The sequence below is a fragment of the Mobula hypostoma genome, chromosome 10 (assembly GCF_963921235.1).
Source record: "Mobula hypostoma chromosome 10, sMobHyp1.1, whole genome shotgun sequence".
Classification (NCBI taxonomy): Eukaryota; Metazoa; Chordata; class Chondrichthyes; order Myliobatiformes; family Myliobatidae; genus Mobula; species Mobula hypostoma.
The window spans coordinates 96,383,143-96,396,463 of record NC_086106.1 but is presented as its reverse complement, the minus strand read 5'-3'; the positions used below and the strand labels follow the sequence as shown (position 1 = coordinate 96,396,463).

General features: G+C 48.5%; 1 protein-coding gene across 1 annotated transcript in view; it reads left to right on the top strand.

Annotated features, from left to right (window-relative positions):
* Positions 1-13,321, top strand: part of zc3h12b (zinc finger CCCH-type containing 12B) — a 118,614-nt gene that overhangs the window by 80,641 nt on the left and 24,652 nt on the right. The gene's annotated exons all lie outside the window — the stretch shown is intronic.

Below are 13,321 nucleotides of genomic sequence, written 5' to 3'. Positions count from 1 at the left end.
AGCCCCTGCTATTTCCACACTAACTTCCCTCAAGGTCTTAGGGAATATCTTGTCCGGACCTGGAGACTTATCCACTTTTATATTCCTTAAAAGTGCCAGTACTTCTCTTCTATAATTGTCATACTTTCCATAACTACCCTACTTGTTTCCTTTACCTTACACAACTCAATATCCTTCTCCTTAGTGAATACCGAAGAAAAGAAATAGTTCAAAATCTCCCCCATCTCTTTTGGCTCCACACATAGCCGTCCACTTTGATTCTCCAAGGGACGAATTTTATCCCTCACTATCCTTTTGCCACTAACATAACGGTTCCTCCACGGTGTTTACCGGTATCATGGAAAAGTCATTGTATTAGCATCAATCAGGAAATGGAATCTATAAGCAACAGCTGCTCGGTTAATAAATAACAATTTAGTTTGTGAGCCATTCCAACACAGAAAACATATTGATTGCAGTGTCTGAATGAAGTGGATCTGGGTGCAGCTCCTTCCAAACCGTGCTGAGAATCTGAGCTGGAGGACCTTTGGCTCCTTCGGAAGAAAGAGAAGGTAATTTACAAGAGCTTCAAAATGGTAATCACAACAAAGTTGCAAGAAGCAGGTTACTGGGTATCTCTCAGGAGAGGGAAGGGGAATAAGCAGTTATTGCAGAGTAGTCCCATGACCGTCCTTTCGATAATAAGTATATGATTTTGGATATTGTTTGGGATACAACCTACCAGGGGAAAGCCACAGCAACCAGCTCTCTGGCATTGACACGAGAAAATCTGTAGATGCTGGAAATCCAAGCAACACACACAAAATGCTAAAGGAACTCAGTAGGCCAGGCAACATCTATGGAAAAGAGTAACTGGAAAACGTTTCGGGCCAAGACCCTTCATCAGGATTGGAAAAAAAGACGAGAAGTCAGAGCAAGAAGGTGGGTTTGCTCTGACTTTTCATCATTTTTGCTAGTCCTGATGAAGGGTCTCAGCCTGAAACGTTGACTGTTTACTCTCTTCCATAAATGCTGCCTGGCCTGCTGAGTTTCTCCAGCATTTTGTGTGTTCTCTGGCAATACGGCTCAGAAGGGAAGGGAGGAGAGGAAAGCAGTGGCAATAAGGGATTCAGGATTCAGTAGGTAGGGGAACAGACAGGGGATTCTGGGGATGTGAAAGAGATAACAAGATGCTATATTGCTCCCAGGTGCCAGGGTCAGGGATGTCTCAGATCGGGTTCCCAGCATTCGAAAGGGGAGGGTGAGCAGCCAGAACTCGTAATTCATATTGGCACAAATGACATGGGTAGGAAAAGGAATAAAGTCATGAAGAGAAAATGTAGGGAGCTAGGTAGGAAGCTCAAAAGCAGGATCTCCAGCGTTGTAATCTCTGGATTGCTTCCTGTGCCAAGTGCTAGTGAGGGTAACAATAGTATAATTTTGCAGATGAACGTGTGGCTGAAGAATTATTGTAGGGGTCATTGTTTTAGATTTGTGGATAATTAGCATCTCTTCTGGGGAAGGTATGACTTGTACAAAAAGGCCGGGTATGACCTGAACTCGAGGGAGACCAATATCTTTGCGGGCAGGTTTGCTAAGAATGTTGGGGAGGGTTTAAACTAGTCTGCAGGGGAATGGGAGCCAGAGTTGACAGGTTAGAGCAGTGGTCCCCAACCTCTGGGCTGCGAAGCATGCAGGGTTGCAGCAGTAGCTGGAGCGCACCCAGCACATCTTTAAGAAAAAAGCTGAAATAAACAAGCTAATTAATTAGGTGCCGCCCAGAAGCCAGTCTTCATTAGAGGAACTGAGGTGGAGAGGGTCAATAATTTTAAATTCTTCGGCATTAAGGATCGACGTTTCTGTCTCTGAAAAGTGTCAGAGGATCTGTCCTGGGACCAGCATGTAACTGTCATTAAAAAGAAAGCACGGCAGCGCCTATACTTTATTAGAAGTTTGTGTAGATTCAACATGTCACCTCGATCCTGACAGCCCTGTCTTTTCAGCCTGTCTGGGCTGGCGTTTAAATTGACCAAACAATGGAAGAGCTAAAGGGTCCAGTGTCCTGGAAAGAGGAGTGAACATCACGTAGAGCAAGTGAAATTGGCATTTACATGCTGGGTGGCACCTAATTAATTAGCTTGTTTATTTCGGCTTTTTTCTTAAAAATGTGCTGGGTGTACTCCGGCTACCGCTGCACCCCTGCATGCTTCGCGGCCCGGAGGTTGAGGACCACTGGGTTAGAGGATGGAGCAGTTGGTGTAAAGGTAAAGGTAGATGCGGTGTATAGAAAGACTGTAAAGAAGGATCAGAATCAGGTTTACTATCACCGGCATATGACGTGAAATTTGTTAACTTAGCAGCAGCAGTTCAATGCAAAACATTATCTAGCAGAGAGAGAAAAATAATAATAAATAAAATAAAACATAATAAATAAACAAGTAAATCAATTGAATAGATTATTTAAAAATGTGCAAAACACTATTAAAAAAAAGTGAGGTAGTGTCCAAAGCTTCAATGTCAATTTAGGAATCAGATGGCAGAGGGGAAGAAGCTGTTCTGAATCACTGAGTGTGTGCCTTCAGAATAGGAAGTGGAGTAATTGCAAGTCAGTTGGATGGATGGAAGTGTGTCTACTTTAATGCAAGATGTGTCAGGAACAAGAGTCAGTACATGGAACTACAGCACTGTGGCCATTACAGAGACTTGGCAGTGAATGGCAGAAATAGCTGCTGGATGTTGTGGGTTCATACATTTCAAAAGGGGCAGGGACAGAGGTAAAAGAGGTGAGGTAGCAGCATTGCTAGTTACTAATAGTATCATAGCTGCAGAAAGGGAAGCTGTCATGAGGGGTCATTTACTGAGTCAGTGTGGACAGAAACAGGAAGAGATGAATGGAAATACTGAGGAGCAAATCAGGCGGCACCTTTTGGAAAATGCAAAAATAACAAGGCTGTTGTCATGGGTGACTTCAACTTCCCTAATATTGATTGGCACCTCCTAAGTGGAAAAGGTTTGATGGGGCAGAATTTGTTAGGTCTGTCCAGTAAGCATTCCTGACACAATATGTAGACAGGCTTCATGAATAGAGGAGAGGGCAGACTGGATCTGGTACTGGCCTGATAGAATTCTTTGAGGAAGTGACAAAGCAAATTGAAGGTCGAGACATGGAAGTGGTATATATGGGTTTTAGTAAGGCAATTAACAACGTCCCCCATGCTAGGCTCATTCAGAAAATCAAGAGGCATGGAATCCAAGGAAACTTAGCTGCATGGTTGCAGAATTGGCTTGCCCATCGAAGGCATAGGGTGGTAGTAGATGGAGTGTATTCTGCCTGGAGATTGATGACCAATGGTGCTCTGCAGGGATCTGTTCCGGGATTCCTGTTCTTTCTGTGTTTTATAGATGACTTGGATGGGTTGGTAGGTTTAAAGATGATATGAAGGTTGATGGTGTTATGGACAGTGTAGATAGTGGAAGCTTTAGAGAGGGTGCAGCGATGATTTAACCAGAGTGCTGTCAGCATTACAGAGCTTTTTTTAAGAGAATAGGTTGAGCAAGCTAGGACTTTTGTCTTTAGAGCAAAGGTGGATGAAAGGAGACGTGATAGAGGTGTTCAAAATGATAAGAGGCATTAATCAGCCATAGATTTTTTTCCCATGGAGGAAATAGTTACTGTAATATGAGGGGGTGTAATTTTAAGGTGATTGGAGGAAGGTATATGAGAGATATCAGAGTTAAGATCTTACAAAGAGAATGTATAGTGCTTGCAACAGGCTGCCGGGGGTAGCAGTAGAGGCAGATAGATTCAGGACATATAAGAGTTTCTTACATGAATGAAAGAAAAATGAAGGGCTATGTGGAAGGGAAGGGTTAGATTAATCTTAGAATAGATTATAAGGTTGGCACAATATCGTGGGCCAAAGGCCTGTACTGTGCTGTACTTGTTCTATGTCCTCTAGTTTTAGACTTCCCTACCCTGGTAAAACACTGACATTCATCTTATGAATGCCTCTCATGATTTTATAAACCTGTATACACTCACCTTGGTCAAGTCGATGAGAGCGACATAGAACGACATTCTGTTGTTCCCTGCACTTCTCTTGGAGTTGACGGAGTGAGAAAATCATGTCAACAGTTGACCTCCTTGCACAAAAAGCACATTGAGACTCAGGGTAGACCCATTCCGCCAGAGTTTGTAGACGTGCCAGAGTTACACAAGCAAATACTTTGCCGACAGTACTCAGGAGGGAGATACCCCTGTAGTTGTTGCAGTTGCTCCTATCACCCTTGTTCTTGTACAAAGTGACGATTTTGGAGTCGCACATATCCTGTGGTACGGCTCCTTCCTTCCAGCACTGGCAGAGGATCTCGTGTAAAGGTTGGAGGAGTGAGCTCTTGCAGTATTTGATCAGATCTGGAGGAATCCCATCATTGCCAGGAGCTTTCCCTGGGGCCAGACTGTCAATTGCCTTGCTGAGGTCCTCAATGGTTGGTTCGGAGTTGAGTTCATCTGTGACTGGTAGACAATCAGTGGCATCAATGGCTGAACTAACAACAACATTTTCCCTCGAGTAGAGCTCAGAGTAGTGTTCTACCCAGCGGTCCATCTGCTTGCTTTTATCGGTGATTATTTCACTGCTGGATGACTTCAGGGGTGCTGTCTTGCTCTGCGATGGGCCAAGGGCCTTCTTGATACCATCATACATCGATCTGATGTTGTCTGTCGCAGTTGCTGTCTGAATGTCCTCATTGAGCTGGAGCCAGTACTTGTCAGCAGGGATGGGCTCTTTCAGATTCTCCTCAAGATCGGCTGTCCCCCGAAACTCCAAGGTATCATCAGGTCATTCCATGATGACATGAAAGCTACTGTTCAGTACGATGGCAGCTCATCAGAACCCTTCGCTATTCGTAGTGGAGTCAAACAAGGATGCGTGTTGGCCCCAATATTATTTGGCATCATCTTCTCTGTGCTATTGAAGCACGCGTTTGGGACGTCGACAGAAGGCATCAACATGCACATCAGGTCTGACGGGCGGCTGTTCAACCCTGCGCGCCCGAGAGCAAGAACAAAGGTGCGAAAGATCTTAATACGTGACATGCTCTTTGCCGATGACGCTGCTATAACCTCGCACACCAAACAGCAACTACAAACTCTCATGGACCACTTCTCTGAGGCATGCAAGGACTTTGGGCTTACCATCAGCCTAAAGAAAACAGATGTCCTTGCCCAGAACGTAGGGAAGACACCAGTCATTACCATCGACAATTACGATCTAGAAGTGATCCACGAGTTCACATACTTGGGGTCGACCATTAGCGACACTCTCTCCCTCGATGCTGAAATCAGTCGGCGTATCGGCAAAGCAGCATCAGTATTTGCTCGACTCTCCTCGCGGGTCTGGAAGAATCCGAAACTCGCTACAAAGACCAAGACTGCTGTGTACCGTGCATGCGTTATCAGCACCCTCCTGTATGGTAGCGAGACTTGGATCATCTACTCCAAGCAGACGAGGAAACTCAATAGTTTTCACCTGCACAGCCTTCACCGCATCCTCAGCATCACCTGGAGTGACAAAGTCCCAAACTCTGAGGTCCTCTCCCGTGCTGGACTTCCCACAATGTTCACGCTTTTAAGACAACGCAGACTGCGCTGGCCGGGCCACGTCCGTCATATGAAGGATGGTAGACTGCCAAAGGACATCCTCTACGGTGAACTAGCAACAGGCAAGAGGAACGTTGGTAGACCCCAGCTTCGTTTCAAGGACCTCTGCAAGTGCGACATGAAAGCCTTAAAGATCAACGCAGAGTGCTGGGAGGATACAGCAGATGACCGCAACAAATGGCGAGGTACTCTTCAGCAACACCTAGAGCAAGGCGAACGAGTGATCCTGAGTCATTTGAGGAATGGAGAGCTAAACGGAGAGCAGAGTGGACAATGGACAACAATTCCATGACTCCCTACACATGCAGCAACTGTGGCAGAGCCTGCTGTTCTAGGATTGGCCTCAAAAGCCACAGTCGACGCTGCTCGACAAAGCAGTGACTACCAGAGGCGCAGTACCCATGGTCAACCACGACCAATGGAGGCCGCACACATATACACACACCACCCAGCCTCCTACAACCAATATCCCAGACTGGTCTGTCTCTGCTTGTAACTCAAGTCACAGCTTCGTGTGGGTGGAGCCTATTTTTGCCTTGCCAAGAAGATTTCTAAGGTATCCAGACATTCCTACAGTGCCAGAGAATCAGGTTCAATCCTAACCTCTGTGTAGAGTTGCATATTTTTCCTGTGAACATATGGGTTTTCTGCAGGTGCTCTGGATTCATGCGAATTTGTAGCTTGGTTGGCTGCTGTATGTTGTCCCTGGTGTGTAGGTGAGTGGTAGAATCAGGAGGCAATTGATGAAAGTGTGGAAAGAATAATTGAAAAAAATAGGATTAATGTAGTATTAGTGCAAATGAATGGTTGATAGTTACTGCAAACTTCTTGGACTGAAAATCCTTTTTCTGTGATTATCATGGATGATTTGGCCAAAAGGGTCTCTTTCCAACCTATCACAAACAAGAGAAAATCCGTACATGCTGGAAATCCAGGCAACGTGCACAAAATCCTGGAGGAACTCAGCAGGTCAGGCAGCATCTGTGGAAAAGAGTGTAGTCAATGTTTCGGGCTGAGACCCTTTGACAGGACTGGAAAAAAGTGCTGAGGAGTAGATCTAAAAAGTGGCGGGAGGGGAGAGAGAAACACGCCAGATGATAGGTGAAACCTGAAGGGGGAGGGATGAAGCAAAGAGCTCGGAAGTTGATTGGTGAAAGAGATACAGGGCTGGAGAAGGGAGAGTCTGATAGAAAAGGACAGAAGGCCATGGAAGAAAGAAAAGGGGGAGGAGCACCAGAGGGAGGCGATGGGCAGGCAAGAAGATAAGGTGAGAGAGGGGAAAGGGGATGGGGAATGGTGAAGGGTTGGGGAGGGGGGTATGACCAGAAGTTCAAGAAATCAACAGGTTGAAGGCTATCCAGACGGAATACCCAGTTCCTCCAACCTGAGTATGGCCTCATCACGACAATGGAGGAGGCCATGGATAGACATATCGGAATGGGAAAAGGGAGTGGAATTAGAATGGGTGGCCACTGGAAGATCCTGCTTTTTCTGGTGGACGGAGCATAGGTGCTCAGCGAAGCGGTCTCCCAGTCTTCATCGGATGAAAACTGAAATACAGGAGGCCATATTGCTGTTGTTGATAGCCAATTGCATGGTCCTCAATATTCATATCCACAATGGAATTCCCTAACAACAGCACCCTACAATACAATGTTCTCCTTCCACCCATTGTCCCTCTATGAATATGCCAAACCCATACCCTCAAGCCTGAGCCATCATCTATCCTAATTATCCACAATGACATTATATTTGTGCAAATTTATTATGATAAGCTACATTTTAATATTCAATGAGCCAGACTGCCACACACAACTGGCATGCCATCTCTGCTGTCCTGCTAAATACTCAGCTTAATTTAACCATTTTTAAGGACGACACCAGGCTTCTCAGATGCACAACTGATTAAAAGAGAGGAAACTTTTTCTGTCATTTATTTTAGAAATGAAAATTTTATTTGGTTAAAATTGTATATTAATTATTATAAAATGTACAAATTGTAGTTCTTAGATGACTTTTGTTATCATTAATTAATTTTGAGTAACATTACTGTTTTCTTAAGCAATACGCACAAAATGCTGGAGAAACTCTGTAGGTCAGGCCGCTTCTATAAAAATGAATAAACAGTTGATGCTTCAGCCAGAGACCCTTCCTCGGCACTGGAAAGGAAAGAGGAAGATGCCAGAATAAAAAGGTGGGATGAGGGGAAGAAGGAGAGCTGGAAAGTGATAGGTGAAGCCAAGTGGCTACTGTTTTCTTAGTTATATTACGGTGTTCCCCCACTAACTTGACTAGTTTTGGTTGTCGTCACATAGGGGATTCTGGTTAAGCTGTGTTAGTGCACTCTGAATGTTTAATGAATTAAATACCCAACAATGTTTTGCAAGTGCAGTTTTTATTCTGGCAAGTGGTAGTACTGTTTTATAGCAAATCAAACTGTGTACAATACTCTATACTTACATGTTGAATTCAGCCTTCATTTGGATCAACAAGTAGAGTGAGAAGTTGCTGGTACAGTAAATGTGTAACTGGCATTTTGTTAATGAATGTCTGTGTAGAAATGGTTTATAGAGTGTTAAAGCTTGGGAAATTCATCTGTGATCATATTGGTACACATGACAGTGGCTGACTGAATGCGAGTCAGGGCAAAATCTCAGTGTAAAATGTGACCCTGTGGCGACCCACTTTCTACGCAGGCGAACTGGCTCACAAAATGGCGCGCGCATCGGCAGAGAGGCCAGCCCCAAAATGGCGCTGGGCTGCCTTCTTCACCAGCAAGGGGAGAAAGCCCGCGCGTGGGAAGGGATTTTTGTAATGCACCTCTGACGTCATTTCCACCCGGAGAGGGCAAGAACAGAACTGCGTAAAAGCCAGTGCCGCGAAGTTTGAATAAACTAGTCTCGAGGGCAACTTACAGACTGCGTGTCGTTATTTCTAGCTCTGTGTTTAGCACATGGCTACATTGGTGACCCCGACGGTCCAAACGGGATTTGGACCAAAGATGATCGACTCTTCATCTGTTCATGCAGTTTCGCTAAAACTGCCAGCTTTCTGGACGCTGCGACCACGCGTGTGGTTTGACCAAGCAGAAGCCCAGTTCCAGATTCGGCTGATATCTTCTGATTCTACACGTTACTATTACGTGGTGAACTCCCTTGACCAGGAGACAGCCGCTCAGGTTGAGGATTTCATACAGTCACCCCTGGAAGAAGGCAAATATGCAGCATTCAAAGCGCTGCTCATAGGGACCTTTGGCCTCTCACGCTGTGAGCGAGGTGCCCGCTTGCTGCACCTGGACAGTTTGGGAGACAGGCCGCCGTCAGCATTAATGAAGGAGATGCTGGCCCTGTCTGAAGGACACAAGCCCTGCCTCATGTTTGAGCAGGCGTTCCTAGAGCGACTGCCCGAGGACATACATCTGCTGCTGGCCGACACAGATTTCAGTGACCCCCGGAAGGTGGCGGCCCAGGCAGATGTGCTGTGGAAAGCCAAGAGGGAGAGCGGGGCGTCCGTCGGACAGATTACCAAGCCACGCGCCCAACAGCAGGCCAGACCAGGGCCGGCAACAGAGCGCACACAACCCAGAGGCAGGAGTGGAGGCCAATGAACAGTGGTGTTTCTACCCCCAGCGGTAGAGCACAGAAGACCGCCATTGTCGCCCACCCTGCAAGTTCCTGGAAAATGCCAGGGCCAGCTGCCGCTAATGGCTATGGTGGCTGGCCACCAGGACAGCCTCTTGTACGTCTGGGACAAACAATCAGGACGCTGCTTCTTGGTTGATACCGGAGCAGAAATCAGCGTTTTACCCCCGACGGGATAAGACACCCGCAACAGGGAGCCGGGACTCACCCTGAGGGCTGCAAACAGCAGTACGATACGGACCTATGGCACCCGCACAGTACAGCTGCAGTTTTAGCGCCAGCCGGTTCACGTGGGACTTCACACTGGCCGCCGTGGCCCAACCACTCCTGGGGGCGGACTTCTTGCGAGCCCACAGCCTGCTGGTCGACTTGCAAGGGAAAAGACTGGTCCATGCCAAGACTTTCCAGACGTTCTCCCTGGGTGAAGCCAAGTTGCTGGCCCCACACCTGGACTCCATCACGCTGTCTGACACCAGAATCCTGGCGGACTTTCCATCGGTTCTGGCACCGCAGTTCACGGCAACCATGCCCAGACACGGAGTACAGCACCACATTCCGACCCAGGAACCACCCCTCCATGCCCGCGCACAAAGGCTCCCCCCGGACAAGCTCTGCCTGGCGAAGGAGGAGTTCAAGAGGATGGAAGAATTGGGGATTGTACGGCGGTCCAACAGCCCATGGGCCTCCCCCTTGCACATGGTGCCCAAAGCAGCCGGGGGCTGGAGACCATGCGGCAACTACCACAGACTGAACAAGGCTACAACTCCAGACCGCTACCCCATGCCGCACATACAGGACTTTGCAGCAAACCTGCACGGGGCAAGCATCTTTTCCAAAGTAGACCTTGTCCGGGGATACCATCAAATCCCGGTACACCTTGAAGACATCCCCAAAACAGCACTCATCACCCCGTTCGGCCTGTTCGAATTGCTCCGAATGCCGTTCGGCCTGAAGAATGCTGCACAGACGTTCCAGCGACTAATGGACGCGGTGGGACGCGACCTGGCCTTTGCGTTCATCTATTTGGACGACATCCATAGCCAGCAGTAGTCGTCAGGAGCATCTGTCCCACGTCCGCCAGCTGTACTCCCGCCTGAGTGATTTCGGCCTCATGATCAACCCGGCCAAATGCCAGTTCAGACTCAACACCATCGACTTCCTGGGCCACAGGATTACCAAAGACGGGGCAAGGTAGACGCGATCCGCCACTTCGCCCGGCCCAACATCGTCAAAGGCCTGCAGGAGTTCGTTGGTATGGTGAACTTCTACCACCGCTTCCTCCCCTCAGCAGCCCATACCATGCGCCCTTTGTTCACCCTGATGTTGGGTAAAGGCAAGGACATTACTTGGGATGAAGAGGTCGCGGCCGCTTTCACTAAAGCCAAGGAAGCCTTGGCAGACGCCATGATGCTGGTGCACTCCAGAACGGACGTTCCAACGGCCCTCACAGTGGACGCATCCAACACAGCAGTCGGTAGCGTGCTGGAGCAAGTCATTGAGGGGCGCTGGCAACCCCTGGCATTCTTCGGCAGGCACCTACGGCCACCTGAACTCAAGTACAGTGCCTTTGACCGGGAACTGTTGGTACTTCTTAGAAGGCAGGCCATTCACTGCGTTCACGGACCACAAACCATTGACATTCGTGTTCACGAAGGTGACCGATCCCTGGTTGGCCCACCAGCAGCGACATCTGTCCTACATCTCCGAGTACACGACGGACGTCCAGCGTGTCTCGGGAAAGGACAACATCATGGCGGATGCACTCTCCAGACCAGCTATCCAGGCCCTGTCCCAGGGGGTGGACTATGCAGCACTGGCGGAGGCGCAGTAGGCAGACGACGAGATGCCCAGATACAGGACCACAGTCTCGGGTTTGCAGCTGCAAGACTTCCTTGTAGGCCCAGGTGAGAGGACCCTCCTTGTGTGACATGGCTATCGGCCAACCTCGCCCCATCGTCCCGGCAGACTGGCGGTGGCGAGTTTTCGACTCCATCCATGGTTTGGCGCACCCATCTATCAGGACAACCGTCCGGATGGTCTCCAGCGAGTTCCTAAGGCACGGACTTCGCGAACAGGTCAGCAAATGGGCCAAAACGTGCACGCAGTGCCAAACAGCCAAGGTGCAGTGGCACACCAAAGTCCCGTCACAGCAGTTTGAACCCACCCGCCGGAAGTTCGACCACATTCACGTGGATATCGTGGGGCCCCTGCCAGTGTCGCGAGGAGCATGGTATCCCCTAACAATGGTAGATTGGTTCACGAGATGGCCAGAGGTGGTCCCGCTCACCGACACCACCGCTGATCCTGCACCCGAGCGCTGATTGCAACCGGAGTAGCACGCTTCGGAATACCGGCCCACATTACCTCCAACAGAGGCACGCAGTTCACCTCCAGCCTGTGGTCGGCTGTGGCCAGCCTGTTGGGAACACAGTTACCGCACACAACGGCCTACCACAGTCGAACGGACTAGTGGAACGCTTCCACTGTCACCTGAAGTCGGCTCTCATGACCCGCCTGAAAGGGACTAACTGGGTGGACGAGCTTCCCTGGATCCTGCTTGGAATCTGCACAGCACCCAAAGAGTATCTGCACACCTCATCGGCCAAGCTGGTGTACGGCGCACCCCTGGTCATCCCAGGAGAGTTCATACCAGCCCCAAGGGGGCAAGAAGAAGAACCCGCAGCAGTCCTGGACAGACTACGTGAAAGGCTCGGCAGCCTGGCCCCCATACCCACTTCACAGCATGGACAGATCCCGACTTGCGTACCCAAAGACCTGCAGAACTGTAAGTTAGTATTTGTACGAAGGGGAACACACCGGGCACCGCTACAGTGGCTGTACGAGGGGCTGTTCAAGGTGATCAGGAACAATAGGTCCACATACATTCCGGACATTGGGGGGAAAGAGGAGGTTTTCACGGTGGACCGACTCAAACCGACCCACGTGGACTTGGCGCAGCCGGTCGAGGTTCAGGCACCGTGGCGCAGAGGCACACCGCCCAAACAGAGACTGATACAGACTGTGAACACTGGGGGGTGTATCGCCGGTTCTGGGGTGGGGGGGCTATGTGGTGACCCACTTTCTATGCAGGTGAACCTGCTCACAAAATGGTGCATGTGTCGGCAAAGAGGCCAGCCCCAAAATGGCACTGGGCCGCCTTCTTCACCAGTGAGGGGAGAAAGCCCGCGCACGGGAAGAGACTTATAATGCACCTCTGACGTCATTTCCGCCGGAGAAGGCGAGAACTGAACTGCGTAAAAGCCAGTGCTGCGAAGTTTGAAAAAACTAGTCTCGAGTGCAACTTACAGACTGCGTGTCGTTATTTCTAGCTCTGTGTGTAGCACATCGCTACAATCCTGCTCATTTATGTTCATAATGTGTATTTACTATGCTTATTCAATGAAATAGGTCCTTTAGCTTTGCCAATTTAGAGTGTCAGCTTTATCTTTCTGGTTTCAGGTAGTCTCTCAATAGTGTATTGGAATACCAACTTAAAGTTTAAGTTCAAGAATTTAGTACAGACTTTAAATTCAGAACATGACGTAATTCATCCTGAAATTAGATTATCAATGTAAACCAAGCATTCAGGAGCATCGTGAGCACAAAAACAATGTATTTTGATGGGGTGAAAATAGTAGTTCAGGCTGCACCCAGAATGAAAATAATATGTAAAAGACTTATCACTAGCTTCTCTAATGCGTCCTGACGTGTTAAAGGATCACCGGTTACAGCATTGAACTGAAAAGTCAGAAATTACTTAGGCTCAGATCCTAATTTGATCCTAATCCCCCATCAGGAAGGTCTCAAAGCTCTACGCTTCTTTTTGGATTCCAGACCTAATCAGTTCCCCTCTACCACCACTCTGCTCCGTCTAGCGGAATTAGTCCTTACTCTTAATAATTTCTCCTTTGGCTCCTCCCACTTCCTCCAAACTAAAGGTGTAGCTATGGGCACCCGTATGGGTCCTAGCTATGCCTGCCTTTTTGTTGGGTTTGTGGAACAATCTATGTTCCGTGCCTATTCTGGTATCTGTCCCCCA